A 27339-nucleotide genomic window follows, 5' to 3' on the forward strand; every position below is an offset into this window, starting at 1 on the left:
GCAATATGGGAGCTCAAGGCCTCTACCTTGGCTTCTAGAATTATGTAGAGCATGTCCTGGCTTGGCTTCAACTGTGTAGTTCTAGGAGACAGTCTCCCATCTTGGCCACTAAGACTGCACAATGCGCAATCTCTCCCAGGCCTTGGCCCAGATTGAACTGTGTATTGCGTAGTTCCAGTCATCAAGTTTCCACACTGACTATTAGGATTGCGCAAGGCGCAATTTCCATAGTCAATCAGTCACCCCTGTCAGGAAAAATTGCGCAATCCCTCTCATTAGATACCTTGATTGCTACTTGATCATGACGTGAAGTTAGATTTGTAAGAGCTAATGTTTGCTTGCCATGACTGTCCTTTATGTCCCACAGGTACCACACTCGTGAAGCACTTCTCTCCATAAGTCATTGTACCATGGAACCAAAGAGAGCTGCTTCAAGGGAGACCACTGAAAGCAGTACTGGGGAAGCAGTTGAGCCAGCACTGGTTAACTCTTGAATATATGCGGACACTCAACTATTCATATAAAAGGAGTCAACACTAACATGGCAGCAGTAGCAAAAGGCAACAATCCAGTACAAGATCATGGAAAGAGGAAGTTGCTAACATAATACAGGGAGAACAAAGTTGCAGAGTGAAAGCAGATTCAATCTTCATGCAGGAAACTTTGGTAGCAAAAGAAAAGGGAAGTAGAGGATATAGACCATAGAGCAGAGGAAGAGAGAAAAGCAGAGCTTCCAGGTAGCAGAACTAAGATCGCAACAAGCAGAACAAGAACTGAAGGAAGAATGGGAGTTGAGGAGGAAAGAACATGAAGAGAAGCAGAAACAGGAAGAAGAACAAAGGCAAGGCATGATGATGGAGGAAACAACACCCATACAGGTCGAAGAGTTGGAACAACCAACAACAGAGGAGGAGAGTGAACATATTCATCAAGGAAAGGGTGATAGTGTCAGACACTAGGAAACATCCAACTGCCATTGCCCAAGCCAACTTGGCCTATGCAGGAGCAACAAAATCAAGTGTTCAATACCTGACGACCAAGAATGAATAATTGGCAAAGAACTTGTAGGTTGACAGGTAAGAGACAGACCAACTCAGAGAGTAGAGCGCAGTTTTTGCAATGGCAGAGATGAGGAAAGTGATACTTGCTGAAGTATCAACACTTGAGACTACCATGTGGAAGCTCTATGATGGGTTCATCACCATGCATAAAGTAGTTTTCCATGTGCATGGCTTACAACAATGGAGCAAAGAGTTTGTTCAAACTCTCAGGAACATACATGTTGTCATTGCCCATGTGCAAGAGTGGAAAATGTTGTACAAAGGGGCCCCGCTTCACTTGCCAAAGATGATGAAGCCTCAGGTAGAGCTAGAGAAAACAAGGGTCAAGATATTGATCCAAAACTATGATAAACTCGCCCCATTCGTCACTAGCATATAAGCCTCATATGCATGGTTGTACAAGAGTTTGGATGGCATGGTGAGAACGCACGGGATCCCTTCAATCGGTCCCCTCACTGAGGCTAAGCACAAGAACCAAGTTTGACTAGAGATCGGCAGGTACATGGAGCAGGTAAGGCGGGAGGCCACCATGGGTGACTTGGATCTCATTGCACATAACATGTAGAAGTTCATTGATGGTCCCATCATGGTCAACACCATTTTGCACCTTCTTCGGGACGAGTTCGATACAGGTTCTGAGACCATACACCCGGATGCCATGGAGGCAAGATTCTGTCTTCAGGAAGACAACATCAGGCAGTTTGGGGACACCATCATGTAGTACCAAGCTTGGCATGTGACCAAGAAGCACCAAGTGGAGGTTTCCGAGTTGGTCTTTCCCCAAAATTCGGAGTCATAGTGTTTTGTCTTGTTAGGTTGTCTCTAGCCTATTTTGTCTTACATGGGTACATGTGGAAAATGTAATATCATTTGTAAATATATTGTAAGTGAAATTCCAAGTGTCATTAGTGGAATGTGAAATGTAATGAGTTATTTGTAAATAAGTTTAAGAGTCATAAAGGGGAATGTCAAGGGTCACCCCACCCTAAGTTAATAGAACCTGATAAATCATAGAACAAGATTTTCGGGAGCCAAGATTTTGGCTAGGCTTAGGCTTAGAGAAGGCTTGGGAGTATTGTGATGAGCCTTGGCTTCTCCACATCGTAGAGCGAGTATACTTCTTTGGAGGAGCAGGTGTTCTTGATTGTAATGTTCCACTATTGGGGCTAGTGGCTGTCGATGGTGTATGTATGGATGGAGCTTTCACTTATAATAATAATAATTGAGCCAACACACTTTCATGCATATATTGTTATTATAGTTGGACTATTCTAGTTTCTTTAGCAATGTATGTTGTTTAAATTACACATTTTCTTATGAACTAATTTCTATGTGATTGTATGAATCTTGTTGAATACATGTTGTTGAATTAACCCATCACTTTGGTTTGTGGACTATTCTGCATTTCATCTTTTGATGCCATTCTACTCGTGTGTTCCTTTTAGGTTGCGTACTATTACAAGCTTCTAAGGGGCACACTTCCTTTTCCCCTCCGTGTGTTAGAACCCCCATGCATCTCATTTGACTCACTGCAAGGTCACACACTTGCTTCCGACCAAAGTCATCATACTTATCTCTGTGCGCCACCACGGTCAAGGAACTACATTACCACCCATTGCTGGGACTCTTACTCCAAATGGTCCGAGGTCTAGTTGGGACTTCTCACCGGGGAGATCCCCTTGAATGTCGGCATGTCCAACATCGTCAACATTTCTGGCGCTAAAAGGAGGGCCGGATGACAAGTTGAGCCCTTGAAGTTTGTTTTGAATTTCTACACATCATTCATGACTTACATCACAATTGCAACCCCGACATGTTTTTTTCATGCTACTGATTTTGATGAGCTGGTGGACATTATAAATGACTTATCACAACTTAAATATGATGGTGAAAGCGGAACATCCTTGTTAATTCACAGAGTTTCCTTTTTGGGTTTCTGTGACAGGAATGAAGTCCCCTCGAACGACATTGCTTGTGGGTTGTTCACTTACACGTTCGAAGGGCGCGTTAAGCAATGGTGTCACACATTGCCCGCAACCTTTATACACTCTTTTAACCACATGTTTAGAGTGTTAGGTCGTGCTTTCTTCTTTTATGACCGTAAATAGCTTAACCACAAAATTTTAAAATTACGAAAAGCACCTGACGAATCTATTGCGCACTTTTATGATCGTTTCTATCATTACTGTTTTGAATTTCTAGAATATGAAGTTGACTGGAAATTTCTGACTGAAAGATTTCAGTATCTTGTTCACATCTCGGAAAATCCACATGAGTTAGAATCTTTCGAACCCCTCGGTGTTAGAGCTTCTAAAATTGAGATGTACAAGTTTGTTGTCCCAAGTGACCCTCTGTCCCCTTCTCATCAAACAACTCTAGCCTCGCAAGACGAGGTGGGAGAAGTTGTGAACCAAATTGTTGAATTGTCACCATCTCCTCCTACCCCTCCCGCTCTGGATTTCTATTCAAATTTGGACTGTAAGCCTGATGGTTGTCACGTCGTCTCATTCCCTCAGCCTCTACCCACTGGTTCCTTTGGTTCTCTAGATTTTGGTGTGTTGTGTTCATCTGTTCCGGATTCCACATGTGATGTTCACGAGGATCAAGTTATGAACGAAGTTGGTGTGAATAGTCAACATGCGCTGTCATTTTTTATGAGTATGTGTGGGAATCTAAATAAGAAGTTGTGGTGAAGAATGACCTCCTTCTGTCTGCACCTCGTCCGCTTCATTCTGCCATTTATGTTTCCTCTTTGTGAAAATTCATCTCTGGATGTTCCCACTTCCGATCATTCACAAAACACGCGGGCTCGATCTCGATCTCTCATATTTCATTTCCAGAAATTAAGAGGGTGAAAGTTTTTATTTCTCATCAACCCCTCTTTACAATTCGTCAGATCATGAGGATGCCGATGTCCATCTTCAATTTTCTAATCATGGTTGTCATGATCTTTTCACTCATTCATTTGATCACAATTCTGATTCAACCACTGTTGATCTTTTTAAGCCATCGGTCTTTGATTATCCATCTTCTGATGAAGTGGAAACCCCTCAAGTTGTCGAGTCACTTCAACCCGAGTTGATGGTTACGTCAAGTTCTCGTAACCTCGAGGTCAATTCCAATTCCAATAAAAAATATGTTAAATATCCCTTGGCTCCTCATCACTCTCTTGTTCACATTGAAAACCAATTTAGGTTACAGTTTTCACATCCTCCACCAATGATCCTATCGCTCATGCATTGGAGGAGTCATACATAGCAAGCACTGTTGCGAAACAAAAATTTTCTTCTTTCTTCATGTTTTCTCATTTGTCATGTTTAAAGGTGTGTACATGCTTGTCGTCCATGTGCAATGTGACACAACACCTGATACGTTTGTAGAGTGCCTTTCATGTGCTTTCATTTTTTTTCTTTTCTGTGGACGCTTTCAAACTTCGAATGCTTTGGTTTGCATTTATTTATCTTTCTTGTCTACTGGTTTTCTTGAATATCTTTACCGTCAACCATGCCATCACTCGGGTCAACCAATGTGTCGTGGCTGCATTGGAAATATCACTTCACGTGAGTTGGCCCATGCTCTGCTTAGCTTAGGAGTAGGAGTAGTGTTTTCTTTCTTGTTTTGTTTTTGCTTACTTGGTGTTATTTTTTATTAATTCTTTCCTTTGCTTGCTTGTTTTATGCACCCGTAGGATTAGTTTTGGCATGAAACTCTGTTTGGATTCTTGAGACAAGAAGGGTGAAATACAAGAGGAATTGTACAACTATCTTGGATATTTGTCTATTCCCTCTCTTTATGCAGATCTTGCATTTCTTATAGTTGATGATACCCTGATGGAAAATACGTTCATTTCAAAGTGAGTCTTGGTGAAATCACGACACTTGCACTTTTAACTAGTACCTCCTACTCTAATCAGTTTCCCATAATTCGGTTAACCCTTGTCAACTCAGTCAAGTAGAGTAAGGTGGTGGGGGCGGGGACCTTAACAAGTATGTCAGAGGTGTATATAAACATCCTTGTCTGAAGGGACAACCTCTTCTTCTCTCAATAAGTCAGGATCCCTCTTCCATCTCATGAAATAAATAAGTGCCTGTGCACAATTCATTAAAAAATGAAAAAATGAAATGAAAAAAATAAAATAAAGGTGAAAGAAGAGAAAGGATTCCTGGGCAGATAGGTGAAGCAAGTAACTCCATCGAAGTACTATCTAGGCTCGCTGACAACGGAGAAATTCTTGTGTTCCTGAAGTGACTCCATCGGGTACTATCCAGACTTACTGGCAGTAGAACAACACTAGAGATGAAACTAAAACTCTGACATCTATATTACTTGTGCATCAATATACCCCTCATCCCCAATTGGAACATCTCGGTTGACTTGGCTTGGTATGTGTTTTGTCGATAAAGAGAATGGTAGGGACTACATCTTTAACTCAAGCCAATGAAGAAGCTATGACACTCAAAGAATCGAACAATACTTCCTGAAGAGTTAAACTCGCTTTACAATGAGATAAGGTCCATACAAAGAGCTGGAGTTCTATCAGTGTGTCGCCAATGTTGTAGCGACAATAAGCACCCTCCAAAATTTTGCCTATGCTTCGTTTTGGAGCCTCCCTCCTAAATCAGAGCAGCTCATCTTGCACTAACTCAAGTACTTGTGCTTTGATTGAGCTTCATCCTTTGTATTATGGCTTGTGTTTTCTTACTTGGTTTACAGTCTAACCCACAAGCTGATATCTTCACTTGGTTTCAACCCGGTTCCAAGCTTGCCTTAGTGAACTGCACAATCCCTGAGGGCAACCAGCCTTGCTCTTGAAAATTGCGCAGTCCAAGCCAACAGTGAGCCTTCAGCTCCAAAAATATGCAGAACCAGCTGACATCCATCCTTTAGCTAGGAAACTGTGTAGAGCATGAGAGGCAGTTAGGGCCACTTAACCTAGAAATTGCGTAGAAGATTTTCCCTCAGTTGCTGCTTGATGCATGAGCCAATGAGTTGACCAGTCCTTCCCAAAACTGCGCAATCTCTCTAGGAAATGCATGACAGCTTTTCCCGAAAAAGAAAAAAATCAAAAAGCAGAAAAGCATCCCTAAAAAATAGGGATCTATTTTTAGTTTCCCGAAGGTGACACATTACTATCTTTAGAATTTTCCGCCAAGTGTCGTTGTTGTCCTTGATCTCAGGCATGTGTGTCTCAAATTCCATTTGTGCTCAACTCTATGTAATGGAAACCTTTAGAGCTCATTTCTACATTCTATCATCAAGCTCTAGCATTCCTGAGGAGACAAAGGAGCCTTCAGAGCATTGTCGTTACTTTTCTGGGTGAGTTTTGCCTTTATTGTCTTTTTGTCGTTTTTTTGTCGCTTTTGTTTGTTTAGCTTGTGAGAGTGTTGTTTCACTTGTTTTGTTGAATGACCCCTGGCGTTTCAACTTGTTTTAGCTTGTAGAAGTGTTGTTTCAAGTTTTTCATTACCTTTACCAAGGGTCACATGCATTACCCAGTTTCTGCACTAATGGTCGTTGTTGCGGCAACTCTCTCCACATGCTTCGTTGTCCTTTAGTTTTATCAATTGCTGCACTTGTTTCACATTCATGTATCAACAATTAGTCAGATCTGCACCCATCATCACATCATCCTTCAGATCTGCGTGATTTTCACACTCCCATGGGAAAATTTGGGCTCCCCTTTCTTGAGTCTCACACTTCATTGCATGCACTGCACAATCTGGGAGCTCAAGGCCTCTACCTTGGCTTCTGGAATTGTGTAGATCCTGTCCTAGCCTGACTCCAACTGTGCACTGTACAATACTAGGAGTCAGTCTCCTAGCTTGGCCACTGAGACTGCACAATGCGTAGTCTCTCCCAGGCCCTCACCTAGACTGAACTACACATTCCGCAGTTCCAGTCATTAAGATTCCACACTGACTGCTAGGACTATGCAATGTGTAATTCCCACAGTCAATCAATCACCCATGTCAGTCAAAATTGTGCAATCCCTCTCATCTGATGCTATGATTGCTGCTTGATCATGCTGTGAAGTTCGATTTGTAAGAGATAATATTTTCTTGCCATGAGTGTCCTTTCTGTCCCATAAGTACGACACTCGTGAAGATTTTCTCTCCAATAATCATTGTACCATGGAACCAAAGAGAGTTGCTTCAAGAGAGACCATTGAAAGCAGTACTGGGGAAGTAGTTGAGACAACACAAGTTAACTCTCGAATATATTCAAATACTCAACCATTCATAGAAAAGGAGTTAACACTAACATGGCAATAAGTCCAACAGTAGTAGCAGAAGGCAACAATCCAGTACAAGATCATGGAAAGAGGAAGTTGTTAACATAATACAGGGAGAACAAAGTTGCAGAGTGAAAGCAGATTAAATCTTCATGCAACCACCTTTGGCAGCAGAAGCAAAGGATACAGACTGCAGAACGGAGTTAAAGAGAGAAAAGCAGAGCTTGCATGTAGAAGAACTGAGATCGCAGCAAGCAGAATAATAATTGAAAGAAGAATGGGAGCTGAGGAGGAAAGAACGAGAAGAGAAGCAGAAACATGAAGAAGAACAAAGGGAGGTGCGATGATAGATGAAACATGACCCATACAGGTCAAAGAGTTGGAGCAATCAACAATAGAGGAGGAGAGTGAACATATTCATCAAGGAAAGGGTGAGGGTTTCAGACACTGGGAAACATCCAACTGCCATTGCCTAAGACAGCTTGGCCTATGCAGGAGCAACAAAATCAAGTGTTCAGTACCTAATGGCTGAGAATGAACAATTGGTAAAGAACTTGCAGGTTGTCAAGCAAGAGGTAGAACAACTTAGAGAGTAGAGCGCAGTTTCTGCAATGGCATAGATGGGGAAAGTGATACTTATTGAAGTATCAACACTTGTGGCTACCATACAAAAGCTCTATGATGGGTTCATCACTATGTATAAAGCAGTTGTCCATGTGCATGGCTTACAACAATGGAGCAAAGAGTTTATTTAAACTCTCAGGAACATACATGCTACCATCACCCATGTGCAAGAGTGGACAATGCAGTACAAAGGGGCCTCGCTTCACTTGCTAAAGATGATGAAGCCTCAGGCATAGCTAGAGAAAACAAGGGTCTGAATGTTGATCCACAACTATGAGCAACTCGCCCCATTCGTCACCAACATACATGCCTCATATGCACGGTTGTACAAGAGTTTGAATGTCATGGTGAGAACGGACATGATCCCTTCAATCGGTCCCCTCACCGTGGCTAAACACTAGAACCAAGTCTGGCTAGAGATCGACAGGTATATGGAGCAACTAAGGCGGGAGGCCACCAGGGGTGACTTGGATCTCGACACGCATAACATGCAGAAGTTAATTGGTGGTGCCATCATGGTTAACACCATGCCGCACATGCTTCGGGACGAGTTGGATACAAGTTTTGAGACCATACACCCGGATGCCATGGAGGCAAGAGTCCACCTTCAGGAAGATAACATCAGGTAGTTTGGGGACATTATCATGCAGTACAAGGCTTGGCATGTGACCGAGAAGCACCAAGTGGAGGTTTCTGAGTTGGTCTTTCCCCAAACTTTGGAGTCATAATGTTTTGTCTTGTTAGGTTGTCTCTAGCCTATTTTGTCTTACATGGGTACATGTGGAAAATGTAATATACTTTGTAAATATGTTGTAAGTGAAATTCCAAGTGTCATTAGTGGAATGTAAACAATCACTATGTAATGTAATGAGTTCTTTTTAAAGAAGTTGAAGAGCATGAAGGTAGTCAAAGAGTCGCAAAGGGGAATGTGAAGGGTCACCCCACCTTTTGTTATAAATAGAACCTGATAACTCATAGAACAAGCTTTTTGGGAGCCAAGATTTTGGCTAGGCTTAGGCTTAAAGAAGTCTTAGGAGTATTGTGACAAGCCTTGGCTTCTCCACAGCGTAGAGCGAGTATACTTCTTTGGAGGAGCAAATGTTCTTGGTTGTAATGTTCCACTATTGGGGCTAGTGGTTGTCGATGGTGTATGTATGGATGGAACTTTCACTTATAATAATAATAACTGAGCCAACACGCTTTCCTGCATATGTTTTTATTGTAGTTGGACTATTCTGGTTGCTTTAGCAATGTATGTTGTTTAACTTATACATTTGCTTATGAACTACTTTGTATGCAAGTGTATGAATCTTGTTGAATGCGTGTTGTTGAATTAACCCATCACTTTGGTTTGTGGACTATTCCGCACTTCAGCTTGTGATGTCATTTTGCTCATGTGTTCCTTTCAGGATGTGTACTACTACATGCTTATAAGGGGCACACTTCCTTTTCCCCTTCATGTGTTAAAACCCCCATGCATCTCACTTGACTCGCTGCAAGGTCACACACTTGCTTCTGACAAAAGTCATCATACTTATCTTTGCGCGCCACTGTGCTCAAGGCACCACATTACCACCCACTGCTAGGACTCCTACTCTAAATGGTCTGAGGTCTATATGGGAATTCTTACTGAGGATATCCCCTTGAATGTTGGTGAGTCTAGCACCGTCAACACTCTATATACCAAGGAGGTATTATCATTTGTATCATCTAAGAAATATTCCTTTATGTGATGTAAATGGAGGTTTCCCCCTCAAAGAGGTTTATTTTTGAGTCGTCGAATCTATATTTTCTTCGGTTTTTGTGATATGATTACGTAATATTTGGGATCAACGCTCTGGACCCTAGGGTTTCACATCTTCAAACATGCCATATTGGCATTTTCACTATAATTTTTTTTTTGTGATGCATCAGAAAATGAAATTTTTACCACACGGAGCCAAAATCTTGATGAATGTCATATAAAAATTTCAATGCTTGGCTCACTATATTATAGGAGTTATAGTTCATGTAAGTTAGGGTTTTTGTATGCTCCAACATTCAATTTCAAATAGGTGACTAGGGGAAAATCGTCATAACTTTTGTTTTAGACATCCAAATTGAATTTCATAAAAAGTGGCTGAAATTGCACGAACTTAGTTTCTTGGGTACTAGTTTCAAGGCCAGAGGTTGAAACAATGATGCTTGGAATTTTGTATAATTTCTACTGGACTAGTCCATAAGCAGGACATCTTGGGAGATTCAGTCTAACTTTTCCTTGAAGAATCCAATCTAAATATAACTCGTGGAGTTGGAAAGAGGACATAGATGGATACAATAATATGTAGATTCAGACCTTGGGAGGCTTAAATCACAAAGATAGAACAGTTTCAAGGTCAACCTATCAACAAGCTAAAAATCAAGCTCTAAAAGGTGTTTATTTTTGTTGGGTTGTGTTATATTCTTTCCACGTAGTTAACAAGGGGTTTTCTGCCACTTGTTGTTTTCTTTCCACATGGGGCCATAAGAGAGCTTAGTCATTTTTCCAACCCTGAAATGCCCATTGTCTCTCTACACCAAGAGAACTTCTCAGAGCTCACATATTTTGTCAATGCATCTGCAGTATTCTTCAAAATGTCCACCTTTACAAGAAACACCTTTTTGTCTTCTATCATATCCCTCACAAAGTGATACTGAACATCAATGTGCTTTGTCTTTGAATGATATGCAGGGTTCTTTGCCAAGAAAATTGCACTTTGGCTGTCACAGTCTATCCTTATAGCTTCCTATACTAACCCCATACTTGAACACAATCTCTGCAACCAAATTGCTTCCTTGCTTGCATGAGTGGCTGCCATGTATTCTGCCTCTGTAGTTGATAGTGCCACTACAGATTGTTTCTTACTCATCCAACTGACTGCACCTCTAAACAGGTTAAACACATACCCACTTGTAGATCTTCTCTGATCCAGATCTCCAGCTAAGTCTACATCAACAAAGCCATGAATATCCAACACTCTGTCCAATCCTGGTCTTCCTTGGTAGCACAGACCATAATCACTAGTGCCATGCAAATACCTGAAAACCCGCTTCATTGTTGTCCAATGCTCCTTTCCTAGTTTTGACATAAACCTGCTCAATACTCCCACTACATGTGCAATGTCTGGTCTAGTACAGACCATTACATACATCAGGCTACCGACTGCACTTACATATGGAACACGAGACATGTCCTCTTCCTCTTCTTGTGTCTTGGAACATTGTTCAGCAGATAGCCTCACACCTACAGGAATAGGAACCTTCACCGATTTACTATCCTGCATATTAAACCTCTGCAGTATTGTCTCGACATACTTCCTTTGGTTTAACCAAAGCTTCCTCTTTGCCCGATCTCTTTTAATTTCCATGCCCAAAATATAGTTTGTAGCACCAAGATCTTTCATGTCGAATTTGGAGGACAATTGGGTCTTCAAATCCTAGATAATTTCTTTGTCATTTCCAACGAGCAACATATCATCCACATACAAGACCAGATAAATAACACGGTCACCAATTAATTTAAAATACACACAGTGATCTACTTTGCTTCTGGTGAAGCCAAGTCCCCGTATAAATCTATCAAATTTCTGATACCACATCCTTGGTGATTGTTTTAACCCATACAGAGACTTCTTTAACTTGCATACCAGTTCTTTCTTACCCTTCACTGCAAAGCCTTCAGGTTGCTTCATGTAGATTTCCTCTTCCAGATCCCCGTGAAGAAATGTTGTCTTCACATCCATCTGTTCTACCTCAAAATCAAAAGCAATAGCAACAGATAAAAGTAATCTAATAGAAGTTACCTTGGCAACAGGAGAAAAAATATCACCAAAATCAATTCCCGGCACTTGGGAATAACCTTTTGCTACCAACCGAGCTTTGTATTTCTCCACTTTTCCTTTTGCATTTGTCTTCTTTTTGAACACCCATTTGCTGCCAATGGGTTTCCTTCCAGTCGGCAACTCCACCAGATCCCAAGCCTCATTTTTGTGCAAAGAGGCCATTTCATCAACCATGGCCTCTTTCCAGAGTTTTCCATCCTCTGAATCTACTGCTTCCTTCGCAGTTCTGGGATCATCATCAGTAATAGATAAAGCAAAATTTGAACAGAAAGCAGATGGACTATACCTTTCAGGTTGCCTTCTTTCTTGAACTGATCTTCCCACAGCCGGAGTTTGTGGCTCTTTATTTTCTGATTCCTCCTCTATTGTAGAGTCTGATTCTTCCTCCTTTAGCTCAAACTCTATCTTCTCAGGTTCCTTTGGTTGGACTTCATGTTTAATAACATCTTTCACCTCTCTAAACACCATATCTCGATTGTACACAACCTTCCTTGTTACTCGGTTCCAAAGTTTATAACCCTTTAAACCATCTTTATACCCAATAAAGATGCACTTTTTAGATTTACTATCCAACTTGGTTCATTTCTCCTTTGGAACATGTACACATGCATCACATCCAAATACCCTTAGATGTGAAAGAGAGGGTTTCTTACCAGTCCATACCTGATGTGGAGTCTTATCCTCCAACGCTGATGAAGGTGACCTGTTGACCAGGTAACATGCAGTATCCACCGCCTCTGCCCAAAATTCATATCCTAACCCGGCAACACTGAGCAAGCTTCTTGCCCTTTCCATCAATTTCTTGTTCATTCTTTCTGCAACTCCATTTTGTTGAGGTGTCTATGGAGTAGTCTTCTACTGTGATATACCACACTTCTTACAGAATTATTCAAATTCCTTACTACAAAAATCTCCACCGTTATCTGTCCTCAGCACCTTTATCTTCTTCTCTGTCTGGTTTTCCAGCAGAGCCTTAAATTCTTTAAACCTGTCAAAGACTTCAGATTTCTTCTTAAAGAAATATATCCAAGTATTCCTTGAGAAGTCATCTATAAATGATACACAGTACACAAACTTACCCAGTGATGGAACCTTCACAGTTCCAAACACATCACTGTGCACAAGTTCTAATATCTGTTTCGCCCTCTTACTACCAGAGGGGAAACTCACCCGATTCTGCTTCCCATATACATAATTTTCACAGAAATCAAAATCGAGAGATCTATTACTCATACCTTCTACCATACCTTTACCATGAAGTATCCAAAGGCCCTTTTCTCCAATATGTCGAAGCCTTTGATGCCACAACATGGTCTTCTCTCCAGAGACCACTAGATTTTCTACTCCACTTTTAGGAACCACAGAACTATTGCACCCATCAATAACAGTGCTACCTTGCAGCTTGTATAGATTTCCAATCCGAATTCCTCGCATCAATACCAGTGCTCAACGAACCATCTTGCAGGTATCCTTCTCAAACAGTGTTTTTACACCTGCATCATCCAGCTTGCTGATAGAAATCAGATTTCTGGCCAATGTAGGAATATGTAGAACACCCAGAAGTGTTCTAACCCTTCCACCTTGCAACTTCAACTTTACTTTTCCGCGACCAATGATTCTAGCCTTCGTGTCATCCCCCAAGAAGACATCACCACCATCATATTTCTCATACTCGCAGAACCACTCTCTATGGGGAGTGAAGTGAAAGGATGCACTTGAGTCAATCAACCATGCCTCATGATCTACATGTGTACTTGAAGAAGCCAAGTACACATCCCCACCTTCATCTGAGGTGGTTTTCGCCTCTGTAGAAGGAGCCTCATCAGATCCCTTTCCTTTGTCAGGAGCTTTAGATTTACAGTCCCTTTTGTAGTGCCCTTCCTTTCCACATTTCCAGCACACCACCTTTACGGCTTTTCCTGGCGATTTAGATCTCCCTTTAGATTCAGATCTCCCACTCGATGACTTATTTTTGTTTCTATTCTGGGTCCGCCCTCACACAAACAAGGCATCACCATTTTGGCTCTCCATATTTTTCCGTCTCATCTCCTCCATCAGCAAGTCTGAGACTATTTCATCAAACTGCAAGGCAGTTGCATTGCTACCTATTGCAATAACCAGACTATACCACGAATCTGGTAGAGAACACAACAAACGGATGCACTTATCTTCATCTGAAATTTTAATTTCAACAGATGCTAACTGACTTACCACAGTATTAAATGCATTTAGATGCTCTGTCACCAAGTCTCCATCTTTCATCCTCAGGTTATATAGCTTTTTCTGTAGGAACAGTTTATTCACGAGAGACTTAGATTGGTACAAAGTCCCTAACTTGTCCCACAAAGCCTTCGCTGTAGCTTCCCCTGATACATTCAACAATACTGAATCTAAGACACACAATCGTATTGTGCTCTTTGCCTTCCGATCCAACTTCTTCCATTCTTCATCGGACACTCCCATTGGTTTAGTACTCGGATCTACCACAATCCACTGATCTTTATCCACCAACAAATCCTCCATCTTGAGTTTCCACAACTCAAAACTCTAACCATTAAATTTCTCGAGCTCTATCTTTCCACTGCTCGCCATCTTCTTTCACCACCAGAATCGATCTCTCAGATCTCCCACTGAATAGGGTCTACCATAGGCCCGAGCGAAACCGCTCAGCAATAAAGGTGTCCCCTTGAAGCCAAATCTGCTCTGATACCAAATGTAGGTTTTAACCCCGTACATAAATTACCTGCATACGAATTCTAAAACACAGAAAATAAACAACGCGAGAGCATAACACATAAAACACATATACACGGAGATTTTCCCTTGGATCCCAAAACCGGGACTACCAGCTTGATTTTTCATTATGTTCCTTTCAATGTTATAATACATATTTATACATGCTAAAGCATCCAATACCATGGACCGAAAACCATCGCATCCAAAAAACATGTGCGAAAATCATGCACAAAACCATAGGTGGGTCCGCCCAACCTAACACAGGGTCCAAAACCAAAATTTTCCGGGGCGCTCCCCCAAACCCCATAAAGTGGGGTTACGGGTGCCCCTCAAACCCCCTATTAACTACATGGAAAGAATATAACAATTTTTAAATTAGCATAAATTTTGTCTAAGAAATCAATTTGAAGTGATTCAAAGGGCATAGCGAAGCATAACTATCATCAACTGGTTCTAAAGTGCCTCCCAAGAAAAAGAATTCTACACCCATTAAGCCCTCATAAATCTCTACTATGACGCATGAATAGGAAGAATTGCAACATGATATATTAAAATTACGGGACTAAGTGCAACAAATTTCACTCTCACAAAGAGAAACCAAAGATGAAAAAGGGGACATGGATGGTTTAAAATTAGAAATAAAAGACAACAGGGACGTTTGAAAAACGCAAATAAAAGGTGACAAGAATGATTTAAAAGCGTGTTAACAGAAGACATGGAAGGTTTGAAGGAAGGTTTGGCAAAGTTGCTTCAAGAAAGGCTTCCTAATGATGACAATATATTCCATGAAACTCATGATGAAAAAAAAATGAATAGGAATCATGATTTTAGAGATTCAAATTTTGGGTTGAATACTAACCACATTCTAATATCGATATGAGGAAGTTTGATGGCAAGGATCCAATAACATGGATACTATAGATGGAGAAATTATTTGATCTACATGATGTGCAACACACACAAAAGGTACACATTGCATCTTTATATTTAGAACCTAATAAGTTTGTGTGGTATCAATGGATTTGTTCTCGTAAATCACTTGTCACTTGGTCAATTTTTATGGAGGAATTGATAGCACATTATGAGGATACAAAGAGCAATACCTTCTTTAGCCAATTGATAAATCTTAAACAAAAGGATTCAATGGCGGAGCACATCAAGGACTTCCAAGGATTGAATATCAAGGTAAATGATATTCCAAAGGAGTTTATGATTGATGTCTTCGTAGGGAATTTAAAGGATAACATCCAAGATGAGGTTTGCATTTGGGAACCTAATTCATTGGATAAGGGATTAAGGGTGGCAAGAAAAGTTGAAAGCAAAATTATGGCAAAAAGGAGGTCTAACACTCACAACTATAAATATGGAAGTGTTTCCACTCTTATTCTTCCACAACCTACAAGGTTGACACCACAACAACTGGAGGAAAAAACAGTAAAAGGGATTTGCTACAATTGTGATAACAAATACATTAAAGGTCATAAGTGTGTCAAGAAGAAATTATTTTACATAGATTGTGAAGAAGAGGAAGAAAAGGAACAAGAAATATCAAAAGCATACATACACCAGGAACCAACGCCAATGGCTGAAAAAGAAGAAATTCATGTGATTGGGAAATTAAAAGATTTAATGTCGAGAAAAGTGTTTATGACAAAGTATGGGGATCTTGGAATTCACATTGTTATCGTTAACATTAATAATATCCCCATATCCCATACCTTAATAGATCTAGGGACGACCATAAACATTATGACACAAGAAACCATAGAGAAACTTAAATTACCTGGTCTATGACCAACCCCCACTGTCCTTCAACTGGCGGATAGGTCTATCATAAAATCAGAAGGAATGTTGGAAGATATTTTCATTTACATAGATTCATGGGAATATATAGTCGACTTCATGATTATTCAACCTAAAGCCAATCTTAAGGTCTACCCATTGATCCTAGGAATAGATTGTTTGACCATGATAGATGTCTATATCGGCTGTAGGTTCGGGAATATGACTATATCCAATGGAAATTCCACTAAGAATATTACTCTTTATCCTCTTAATAAACCTTCTTTAGACCATGAGAACTCTCTTTGGTTCAAATAAAATGATGAAAAATCTGCCCAATCTCTCTTGACCCTTGACAAAGCCTTAACTTTTAAGGTAAATGTTGAGGGTGATCTAATGTTTACCTTTATAGCACATCCCCACATCGACTATAGTTCACCACTTAGTCAAGTTTTAGGAAAACAATCCCAGGAAACATGTTCACCTATTTAACTAACATAATGTTGATGGTGCTGGACCCACCAACATTCAAGGGATCTCCACGGTATGAAGTCCCAACTAGACCTTACATCGTTTGGTGTGCTAGTCCCATCCGGTATGATGGCCCGGTTGCCATTCTCTTAGAGATTTTCCTTAGCACTTTCTATTCAGCACATGAGAGTGTTATGCTGGTATCTTCGAAAAGCGAGGTGAGTGTGCTTGGTGAGTGCATAATGTAACTTGTGTCTAGGTTCTCTTACTGCAAAGGGGGAGAGTAAAGTGAGCCTCTAAGTGAGAGGTAGTAGTACCACCCAAGAAGAGACACATGCGAACCAAAAGAGGTTTGTCCAGCATCCAGCGAAATAGTCCACAACGGATGCGACAATCGTTAAAATCGAAGTACAAGGGAAAACACATACACCATCCAACAAAGTAGTCCACATGGATGTGACGGTCATTATAACCAGTGAACAAGAAAGGTTTGTCTAATATCCTACGGAGTAGTCCACAAGGATAAGACATCAGTGATAACCAATACAACACATTCCCAACAATGTAAGTACTAAAACAACCAAAGTAGTTCAACTATCTTAGTACAGGTGAAACAAACATGCATTACAAATGCTGAAAGAATAGTCTTACAACATCTACAAAACATGCATGAAAACGTGTTGGTGTTAACAAGATTCTATATTAAGCAAAAGTTCCAAGAAACATTTGTACACCATACATTACTAGTCCCAGTAGTGGGACATTGGAGCCACTCCTCACTCCTCAAAGAACTGACTAAAGACAAGACAAGGCAACATCAGAACCAGAGTGGATAGTTCTGCGCAGTTTTTGAGAGCAGTGAGTCTCGACTGAGGGAAGACACTTGGAGGACACCTTTGTGTAGTTATGGGAGGAAAAGTAGGCTCAGGTCTCTATACATTGCGGGGTTCCAGTATGCACTGAGGAGGATTGAGGACTGATATTGAGAAGTGCACAGTTCAGGTCAGGATTTGAGGAAATTTATGCATAATTCTGGGAAGGAAGGCACGCTGCTCGCTTCTAGGATTGCATAGTGAAACTGTCCCAAAGGATAGCCTCAAGCACTGCGTAGTTCCAGGCAACAGAGCAACATCACTGAGGGCTGAGATTGCACAGTGCAACCTAGTCAGGGTCTGGTGAGAGGGGGGTTGTCCGGTCGAAAGGATTTTCAGGAAAATGATTAAGTGTGGGAAGCAAGTGTACCTGTGATGACTCGACATTGTGATCAAACACTTAGCATACTTCTACAACATGATGACATTGACCACCGAGACAACAAGACAAAGCATTTCCCTTTGCGAGATCATCTAGAGATAAAAGCAACAAGTGCGATACTTGAGATAGACCTTCGTACGACCGTGACAACACTTGCATGTCAATGATTACAAATTTGTGTATGAGTGCGACATATATATACATATTAAATAATGAATCCATCCAGAGTTTTTATGAACCCAACGTTTCAGACTACCAAGTGATTCCATCATCAGGGGATGCATCAATAGATATTTTGAAGATATTAATGATGTATCCATGAGTTGTATTTCTCATTTTCGCTCTGGATAATCTTAATTTCTCGAATTCTGATGTGTTGTCCATCATGTCCCTTCCATGGTAGGACTTGATGTTATTAAATAATGAATCCATACAGGTGAAGAAAGTTTTAGATAGAGGAGGAATGACCTGTTATAGAGTTTTATGAACCCAATGTTTCGGACTACCAAGTGAGTCCATCATTAGGGGATGCATCAATAGATATTCTGAAGATATTAATGATGTACCCATGAGCTGTATTTCTTAGTTTCGCTCTCGATAATCTTAATTTCTCGAATTCTGATGCGCTGTCCATCATGTCTCTTCCATGGTAGGACTTGATGTTATTAAATTATGAATCCATACAGGTGAGGAAAGTTTTAGATAGAGGAGGAATGACCCGTTATATAGTTTTTATGAACCCAACGTTTTGGACTACCAAGTGAGTCCATCATCAGGGGATGCGTCAATAGATATTCTAAAGATATTAATGATGTATCCATGAGCTGTATTTCTCAGTTTTGCTTTGGATAATCTTAATTTCTCGAATTTTGATGCGCTGTCCATCATGTCCCTTCCATGGTAGGACTTGATGTTATTAAATAATGAATCCATACATGTGAGGAAAGTTTTAGATAGAGGAAGAATGACCTGTTATAGAGTTTTTATGAACCCAACGTTTTTTACTACCAAGTGAGTCCATCATTAGGGGATGCGTCAATAGATATTCTGAAGATATTAATGATGTATCCATGAGCTGTATTTCTCAGTTTCGCTCTGGATAATCTTAATTTCTTGAATTTTGATGCGCTATCCATCATGTCCCTTCCATGGTAGGACTTGATGTTATTAAATAATGAATCCATACAGGTGAGGAAAATTTTAGATAGAGGAGGAATGACCTGTTATAGAGTTTTATGAACCCAACGTTTCAGACTACCAAGTGAGTCCATCATCAGGGGATGCGTCAATAGATATTCTGAAGATATTAATGATGTATCCATGAGCTGTATTTCTCAGTTTCGCTCTGGATAATCTTAATTTCTCGAATTCTGATGCGCTGTCCATCATGTCCCTTCCATGGTAGGACTTGATGTTATTAAATAATGAATCCATATAGGTGAGGAAAGTTTTAGATAGAGGAGGAATGACTTGTTATAGAGTTTTATGAACCCAACATTTCAGACTACCAAGTGAGTTTATCATCAGGGGATGCGTAAATACATATTCTGAAGATATTAATGATGTATCCATGAGCTGTATTTCTCAGTTTCGCTCTGGATAATCTTAATTTCTCGAATTCTGATGCGCTATCCATCATGTCCCTTCCATGGTAGGACTTGATGTTATTAAATAATGAATCCATACAGGTGAGGAAAGTCTTAGATAGAGGAGGAATACCTGTTATAGAGTTTTTATGAACCCAACATTTCATACTACCAAGTGAGTCCATAATCAGGGGATGCGTCAATAGATATTATGAAGATATTAATGATGTATCCATGAGCTGTATTTCTCAGTTTCGCTCTGGATAATCTTAATTTCTCGAATTCTAATGGGCTGTCCATCATGTCCCTTCCATGGTAGGACTTGATGTTATTAAATAATGAATCCATACAGGTGAGGAAAGTTTTAGATAGAGGAGGAATGACCTGTTATAGAGTTTTTATGAACCCAACATTTTGGTGATTTCGAAGGTTTGTATTTATGTGTTTGATTTTTCCTAGATATATACATAGCTAGGAAAAATCAAACACATAAATACAAACCTTCGAAATCACCAAAATAGGACCACAAGTCATGAAAAATCAATCAACATGCCAAAAGACGACAGTTGGTCAAACAAGAAAAATGGGTGAAAAGACTCAAAGGGAGATCACAGAATGAGCCCGAGTGTTTGCAACCATAAAGGAAAAACTAAGGAAGGCTCCGAAAATTGAGTGCAAGCCAAAATTTTGGAGGGTATTGCAGCTATTGCAACACTTGGCGACACACTAGTTGAATACCAACTTCTCTGTTTTGGTTCATTTTTAGTGCAGGGCTTTTGTCCTTCGGGGAGTATTGATTCATCGTGTACATTACTTCAGCTTCCCTACTTACCACATGGATAGATATGGTTCTCCTTGCACCTTCTTAGTTGAATGCAACATAATATTCAACTAGATCACAGTGTTTCGAATCAGTATGGGTAGTTTGGCTCGCGATCTTAAGATTTTTAGAGTATAGTTTTTCATCTCTGGTGTTGCTGCGCTGCCAATAGGCCTGGACAGTACCCCAATGGAGTCACACAAGAACACAAGCATTTCTCCACTGCCAACGAGCCTGGACAGTACCCTGGTGGAGTTTCTTGCTTCACCTCTCTGTGTAGGAAGCCTTTCTCTTCTTTCGCCTTGGTTATTTTTTAAAGAGAACTGTGCATAGGTACTTATTTATTTTTGGGGCAGAAGAGGGATCTCAAATTATTGAGAATAGGAGATGTTGTTCCTTTAGAGAAGCATAGGAAGACCTCTGATTCAGGTTTGCTCATTTAGATTTTTCCCCTTCTCTATTTCTACTAGTTGGATGAGCTTGAACACACCAGAGCAGAAAACTGAGTGCAGGCATGAGGTTTCCCAGTTTGGACACAGGTTCATGGTTTGACCAAAACTCTCCTTATAGACGGATTGTATTTTCCTTCAAGAATTCATCAGCCAAAAGTTACAACCAAACAGAAGGAAGATGGACATAGGATTAGCCAAGTGCTGCCATGTCACAAGACTCTTTGAACTTTAGCCACATACACTTTGAGAAGCCAAAACGCAGTGAGGTACACCACTTATTTACATAACAAAAAATAGTATAAAAGAAAAGAAAATAAAACAACAAACAAAACAACACAAAAAGCAATGAAAAGACTATGTACATAGCAAGGGGCGTGACCCAAAATCTCATTGAAAATAACATTTTAAGTCTTGGCCATTGACATGGAGAGTCAATCTTCCCGTCAAGTGATTGAAGACGATACGTGTGTTGACCAAGCTTCTCGTGGACTGTAAAAGGACCAATCCACAGTGATTGAAACTTCGTGTGGTTTCCTTTGTCCTCGTGGGATTTGTCCCACTTTAAGACTAAGCCACCCATACTGAAGCTAGTACTCGGTCTTCAGCTTCATAGGTAGTTGAACTATTTTTCAAGGAGGTGTTTCGACTTCATGGACTTCCCAAGACCATTGTTAGTGATCGGGACAATAGATTCATGGGGGGATTTTGGCAGGAGTTATTCTGATTGGTGGGTATTGAGCTTACTCCAAGCACTAGCTATCACCCCTAGATCGATGGGTAGACAGAGATTGTGAAAAAGTGGCTAGAGGGCTACTTACGCAACTATGTGACGGGCCTGTAATGTGCATGGATATGGTGGTTGCATTTGGGCGAGTACTACTACAACACAACATACCACATGTCCATAGGTATGACCCCATTCTAATCTTTGTATGGTTATGATGCATTGACTTTTGTTGACATAATTTTTGGAGATAGCAGGGCCCCTAGGGCCAAGGATTGGATACAGGAGAGTCAGGATATCCTTGGAGCTTTCAAGGATAGCTTAGAGACAACACAAAACCAGCAGAAACTGTACACAAGTAGGGGTCAAGTAGAGAGGCAGTTTAAGGTTGGGGATTTGGCTTTCCAGAGGCTTTAACCATACAAGCAGTCCACCCTCAAGCAGAAGGGGGGCAAGAAGCTCAAGCCTCGTTTTTATGGGTTGTACAGGGTCACCAAGCGGGTTGGAGAGGTAGTGTATGAGTTGGAGCTACCTCCAAGGAGCAGAGTCCATTATATATTCCTTGTATCTTGCCTGAAAAAGGAAATGGTCCAACAAGTGACAACAACCACAGAGTTACCGCCCTTGGATGATGAGGGGCATTTGGTCTTGGAGGCTGAGACCATTTTGGACACCCGCGAGAGACGACTGTGGAACAGGGTCATCAAAGAATTCTTGGTCAGATGGAGAAATTTGCCTGATGAGGATGCCACTTGGGAGGGAGAGCAGGTAATCCAGCATCCATCTTTGTAGTTGCTTGGGGAAAAGCAACATTTAGGCAGGGAGGACTGTGATATTCCCACTTAGTTATTATTTCTAAGTGAGAATATAATTTTTGTACAAATTTGACAATTTTGGGTCTTAACTTAGGAAAAGTGGGTTGGAGGACCCCACTTCCAAATTTTGTTTGATGAAGTCACTCACACAAGGGAAAAAGGAAAAATTGAACTCTTAGTGGGATGTGGGGGCCACCAAGAGGGAAATACACTCCACTTAGGCAATTCGAGCTACTTGGGAAGGAAATGAGTTTGATGATGGGACCCACATGAGGAAGAGGCAACCAAAGATAAATAGAAGGGACTCACATTAGTTTGGGGCTTTTGACATTTTGACAATTACTTACACCTAGCACGCTTGAGCTGTTGAGCCAAGTCTGCACCTGAGATTCTCAAGCGAGTTTCTCACCCCTTGCTTTGGTGGACTTTGAATGCCAACCCAAGGAGGGAAGTCGATTTCCTTGTGAGCTTGTTCAGCATCACCTTTAGGAAATTTCATGGGGGTTTCTTGCAGCTTCCTAGGCGTAGGAGAGGAGTACGATTTGCTTGGAGTGGCCAACAAAGAGAAGAAATCTTGTTGAGGCTTCCGTGGGAGCCTTTCACCATCATTTGTTGGAGATTTTGGGGGAAAGATCAGCCAAATTCTGGAGGAGCTTTGTTGTAGCAACGTGACCATCTTGGTGACTGTGTGGGCTTACGCAAAAGGAGTTTCTGGGTACACATGGGAGCTAGGAGGGTGACCACTTGGAGCTGATTTGAGTTGGGGACTTGGGGAGATATCTGGAGGAGTGAACCCCTAGCATTTTGCATTGTTTTGGAGGGTTGGAGCAGTGATTTTCCAAGTGGGCCAAAATTCCTAACAAGTTGAGGAGCATGTTGAATTTGGGGGAAATTTCAAGGGAAGAAAGTAGGCCAAACCTTTTCTGGGTTTTGGTGGGTTATTTGAGAGTAGTCCGAGTTAATTTCCCAGAATTTTCTAAGCATCGGAAGTGGGTCAAACAATAGATATTTTTCAGTAAACCGGGCAGTTTTTCCAGGGAAACGCAGGGCATAGCTGAAGCACACATTCCAACACTTAGGCAATGGAATTTTTCACCTAGGGCTTGTTTATCTTTCCTTTTTGGCAAGCCCAAGTGCACTCACACCAAACCTCCCTTGTACTATTGTTATATTTAATAAAATGGCTCAGTTGGGTGATATTTTTTGATGGTATTCCAGATGTTCACTTATGTGTTTGAATTTTCTGTGTGTGCATGTTCTTATTTGCTTTGTTTATCACTGTATTTCCTAAGTAAGAATATTACACTATACAAGGGCAACAATTCATAACATTAATTCATGGCGTAGCAATGCACAATTTAATTGATGTAGTTGTGGTGGTAAGGAGAGGCATCCCTGCCCAAGAATTCGAAGGCTTTGAAGTGAAGGCAACTGATGGATATCATATGACATGCACACAAGTAGTTCCACGTTTGAGCGTTACATTAGGTAAGTATACACTTATTGATGAATTTTATGTGATGGAGTTAAGAAATGCTAATGTGGTGTCAGGAGTACAATGGTTGTACTCGTGAGGGAATTTCATAATGAACTACCAAGCGATGGAAATGGAATTCCAACACCCAAATGGAAGCAAGGTAGTACTAAGAGGCATGACTAGTGGTGTCCCCCGAGGTGTAACAACCAAGCAAATGGAGGTCATACCCAAGCAAGGAAAAGTAACTTGTATGGCATCTTGTAGAAGTAAAAGGCCCATATCACAAAGTAACAACTTACAATATTATGAGTCGGGATGCAAAGAGAATGTTGAACATGACACATGCACATTCTTGAGATATTGCAAAGCCCACCTCTTCGTAGAGTACTCCAAAAATAGGGTTGCCTTTGAATTGTTGGACAGACTCATCCATGATGATAGGTACAAGGTAGAGGATGAGATCATCTTCTATGAAGATAAAATATATTTTGTCCCCAAATCTACACTCAGCGAAAAGCTCATTACAACTAAACATAACAAACTAGCTAAAGTCACGTTGGAATTACACCCTTAAATCAAGGATTGTACAAATATGGAGTAGAGCAGGTTAAAAATTGATGATAAAGGCCACAAAGAAAGCAGATTGCAGGAGAAAATTCCCCTAAAGTTCATGACAACATTATAAAATAAGGGAATGCAAGACATACTTCTTGCCAGAAGCATCGTAAAAAACATGGAAAGAGTTTGGTAGCAAGAGCTGCTAAATCACAAGACTGTGAAGCTGACCCTCCTAATATTCCAAGGGGACTGCATGCATTTGAGCTAAGTACCAAATTTTATTATGAAATCTTTGCTACACTTAATATCTACAATGTTGCTACAATCCTTTGTGCCACAAAATATCTTAAGGTTATAACAAGATCTGGAAGTGTTTTTCCGTTTGTCTCAGGGTTGGATGGATGTCATGATTATATTATAGGTTGCCAAAACATTTTTACCTTGCTTCAACAATCCTAAGATTGTAGGACAATGTACCTACTCAATTGCTTCCAAGGTCTTGGTTGATCCTCCGAAGATTGATTGGTTCTTATACAAGGATGAAATTACGTGAAGAGGACAAGAATGAAAACAGGCCACCTTCAAGAAATGTGAAGGCAACAAAAAAATAGGGGCAGATTATGGAAACTACTGTGAACTTGTTACCTCCAGCAAAGGGATGAACTATTTGCAGTTTATGGTTGGAACTATGGAAGGTTGTTTCTATACCAGGAGAAGGAGTTTCTTTTGAAGTGAAGTGTATTTCAGCAATAACACCGTGTGCATTTGCATAAGGAAATCTTCAACCAGTAGTATGATTATTAGGCTGCAAGAAGAAAAAGGAAGTATTGATATGACAATAGTAAGGGTGGAAGGAAGATTTTTATTCTTAAAATTTGAAGAGGAAATTATGCAGCACCCAGACATGCCATTGCTTGACTACAATCAATCTCAGGAAGGGGGGACTGTAATGTCCCCTATGAATTAATTGCCTATGGGAGGATGAAATAGCCTATCCAACCCTGTAGGCTATAGTGTTGATAAAGGGGGCAAAGTTGGAAACCCAATTATCCAATGTTTGGGGCAAGATTGGGTAAACTTTGGGTCGGCTGGGGAAAAAAGCCTAAATTGGGGGTTGCACTTGCAACCCCTCATATTGAGAAACCCCATGTGGGAATCTATAAATAGAGAATAGTTTGAATCATTTTGGCATCATCAATTTGGAGGAAATATCTCTGATTTTCTTGAGCCTGAGTCTCTGAGGGTTTTAAGACCCCTTCTCTTTGATTAGCTTTGGTGGAGGTTATCCCTCCCCATCTAATCCCATTGTCTAGTTACAGTGGAGCTGATCCCACCCTACCTAGACACTCTCTTTTTTCTTGTTTGGGCACAACATACTTCGTTGGAGCAGTTCTGGTCTGACTATGACACACAAAGAAGAATCTGTCTAAGGCTATTCATTCGATCTATTACCAGACAACAAAGGTCATCCGTATTTTTGAAGGGCTACCATCAAGGTACTCACTACACAGACTGCGAAGCCTTCTCAGTAGTCTCCTAAGTATTCAGTCACCGAGTCTTGGATGAGGAAGGACAAACTGAGGCCAGCAAGGCCTCTATTCCGAGAGCAACATCCCTTTCCCTATTAGTTGTACAGCCACTGAGCTCTGGTCCAGCAAGGGATTCCTGTCAGAAGGTGACAGACTAATCTTAGGCCACTACATCTTACAGCAGTTCAAACTTCAAACAGAATCTGATCTGCGGAGTTTCGGCCTACCATAGTGAAACATAAACTGCGATTAGCAATAAACGAAGAGGTCGAGACCTACTGCAACATTTATTCCACTTTGGAACCATTCCGAAGAAAAAAGAAGTTGATTAAGCCTGTCCTAGGACAACGAGTGCTCTTTAGGGTTGTGGGTGTCCTAAGAAAAAGCCGTCGATTCCTAGTGAAGCTACTTTTTAGATTTATGGTTTTTCTCAGGTAAATTTGGGCTCCTATTGCAGTAGGCTTAGAAGCACAATAGATCAGTATAACATAATTGGATCGGTTATTATACCAGATCAGGTGGATTATTGGATATATTCAGTGTTTTTGTTGGACAAATAACTGGCAGATTATTCAAGAATTATATTGCTATATTGCCCACTGTTAAATATATGAAGAACGAGTGATTGTGTCAGATGTACGAAGACATCCAATTGCCTTGGCTGATGCTACAAAGGCTTATACTGAAGCCACCAACTCGAGTGTTAGGTTCTTGATAGTAGAAAACGAGTGCATGGCTAAGGAATTGCAAGTTGTCCTTGTATGAGGCACAATTGAGATTGCGAAAATCTACGCACAAGTGGATCTCCCTGGACTTCTTTCTGACAGGGACTAAATTGGACATCCATGTTGAATGTCACACTTTTTAGATGATCCAGGCATCCAACAACTTGATCAATTCTTTCTGTATGAGGGGCTCAAGTGATGGATGAACTTTCCTTAGATTTTACTTAAAAGGCTTGGCCCCTTCCTTGATTGGTATGATGTACTAGATTATTCGTGTGTCATATGTCTTGAGATCATCATACGTCCACACAACTACATTACGGTATTGTTTGAAAAGGTGGATGAAAGCTTTATGCTCTTGTGATGTACAAGATGTGCCGACATTTACAAACTTTGGATCCTTGTCCGTTCCGAGATTAATATGTTTGTGTAACAATGTAGAGCTATGGTTTTGGTATTCAAGGGTCCCTGAAAGCGGTTCTGTAAGTCGTACAACTTCTCAAGTGATATGACACCCTTGGGGATAAGTTTTCCTTTGCTTGCATTTACTGCGTCCTGCAGAGACTGTTTGTGCTCATCCTCGTCTATCACTACGTCTTTGAAGACGTCAACATTAGCCATGAAATGCAGTAT

This window comes from Pinus tabuliformis, chromosome 9 (assembly GCF_031772625.1).
Source record: "Pinus tabuliformis cultivar Carrire ecotype Pingquan chromosome 9, CPIR1, whole genome shotgun sequence".
In the NCBI taxonomy this organism is placed as follows: Eukaryota; Viridiplantae; Streptophyta; class Pinopsida; order Pinales; family Pinaceae; genus Pinus; species Pinus tabuliformis.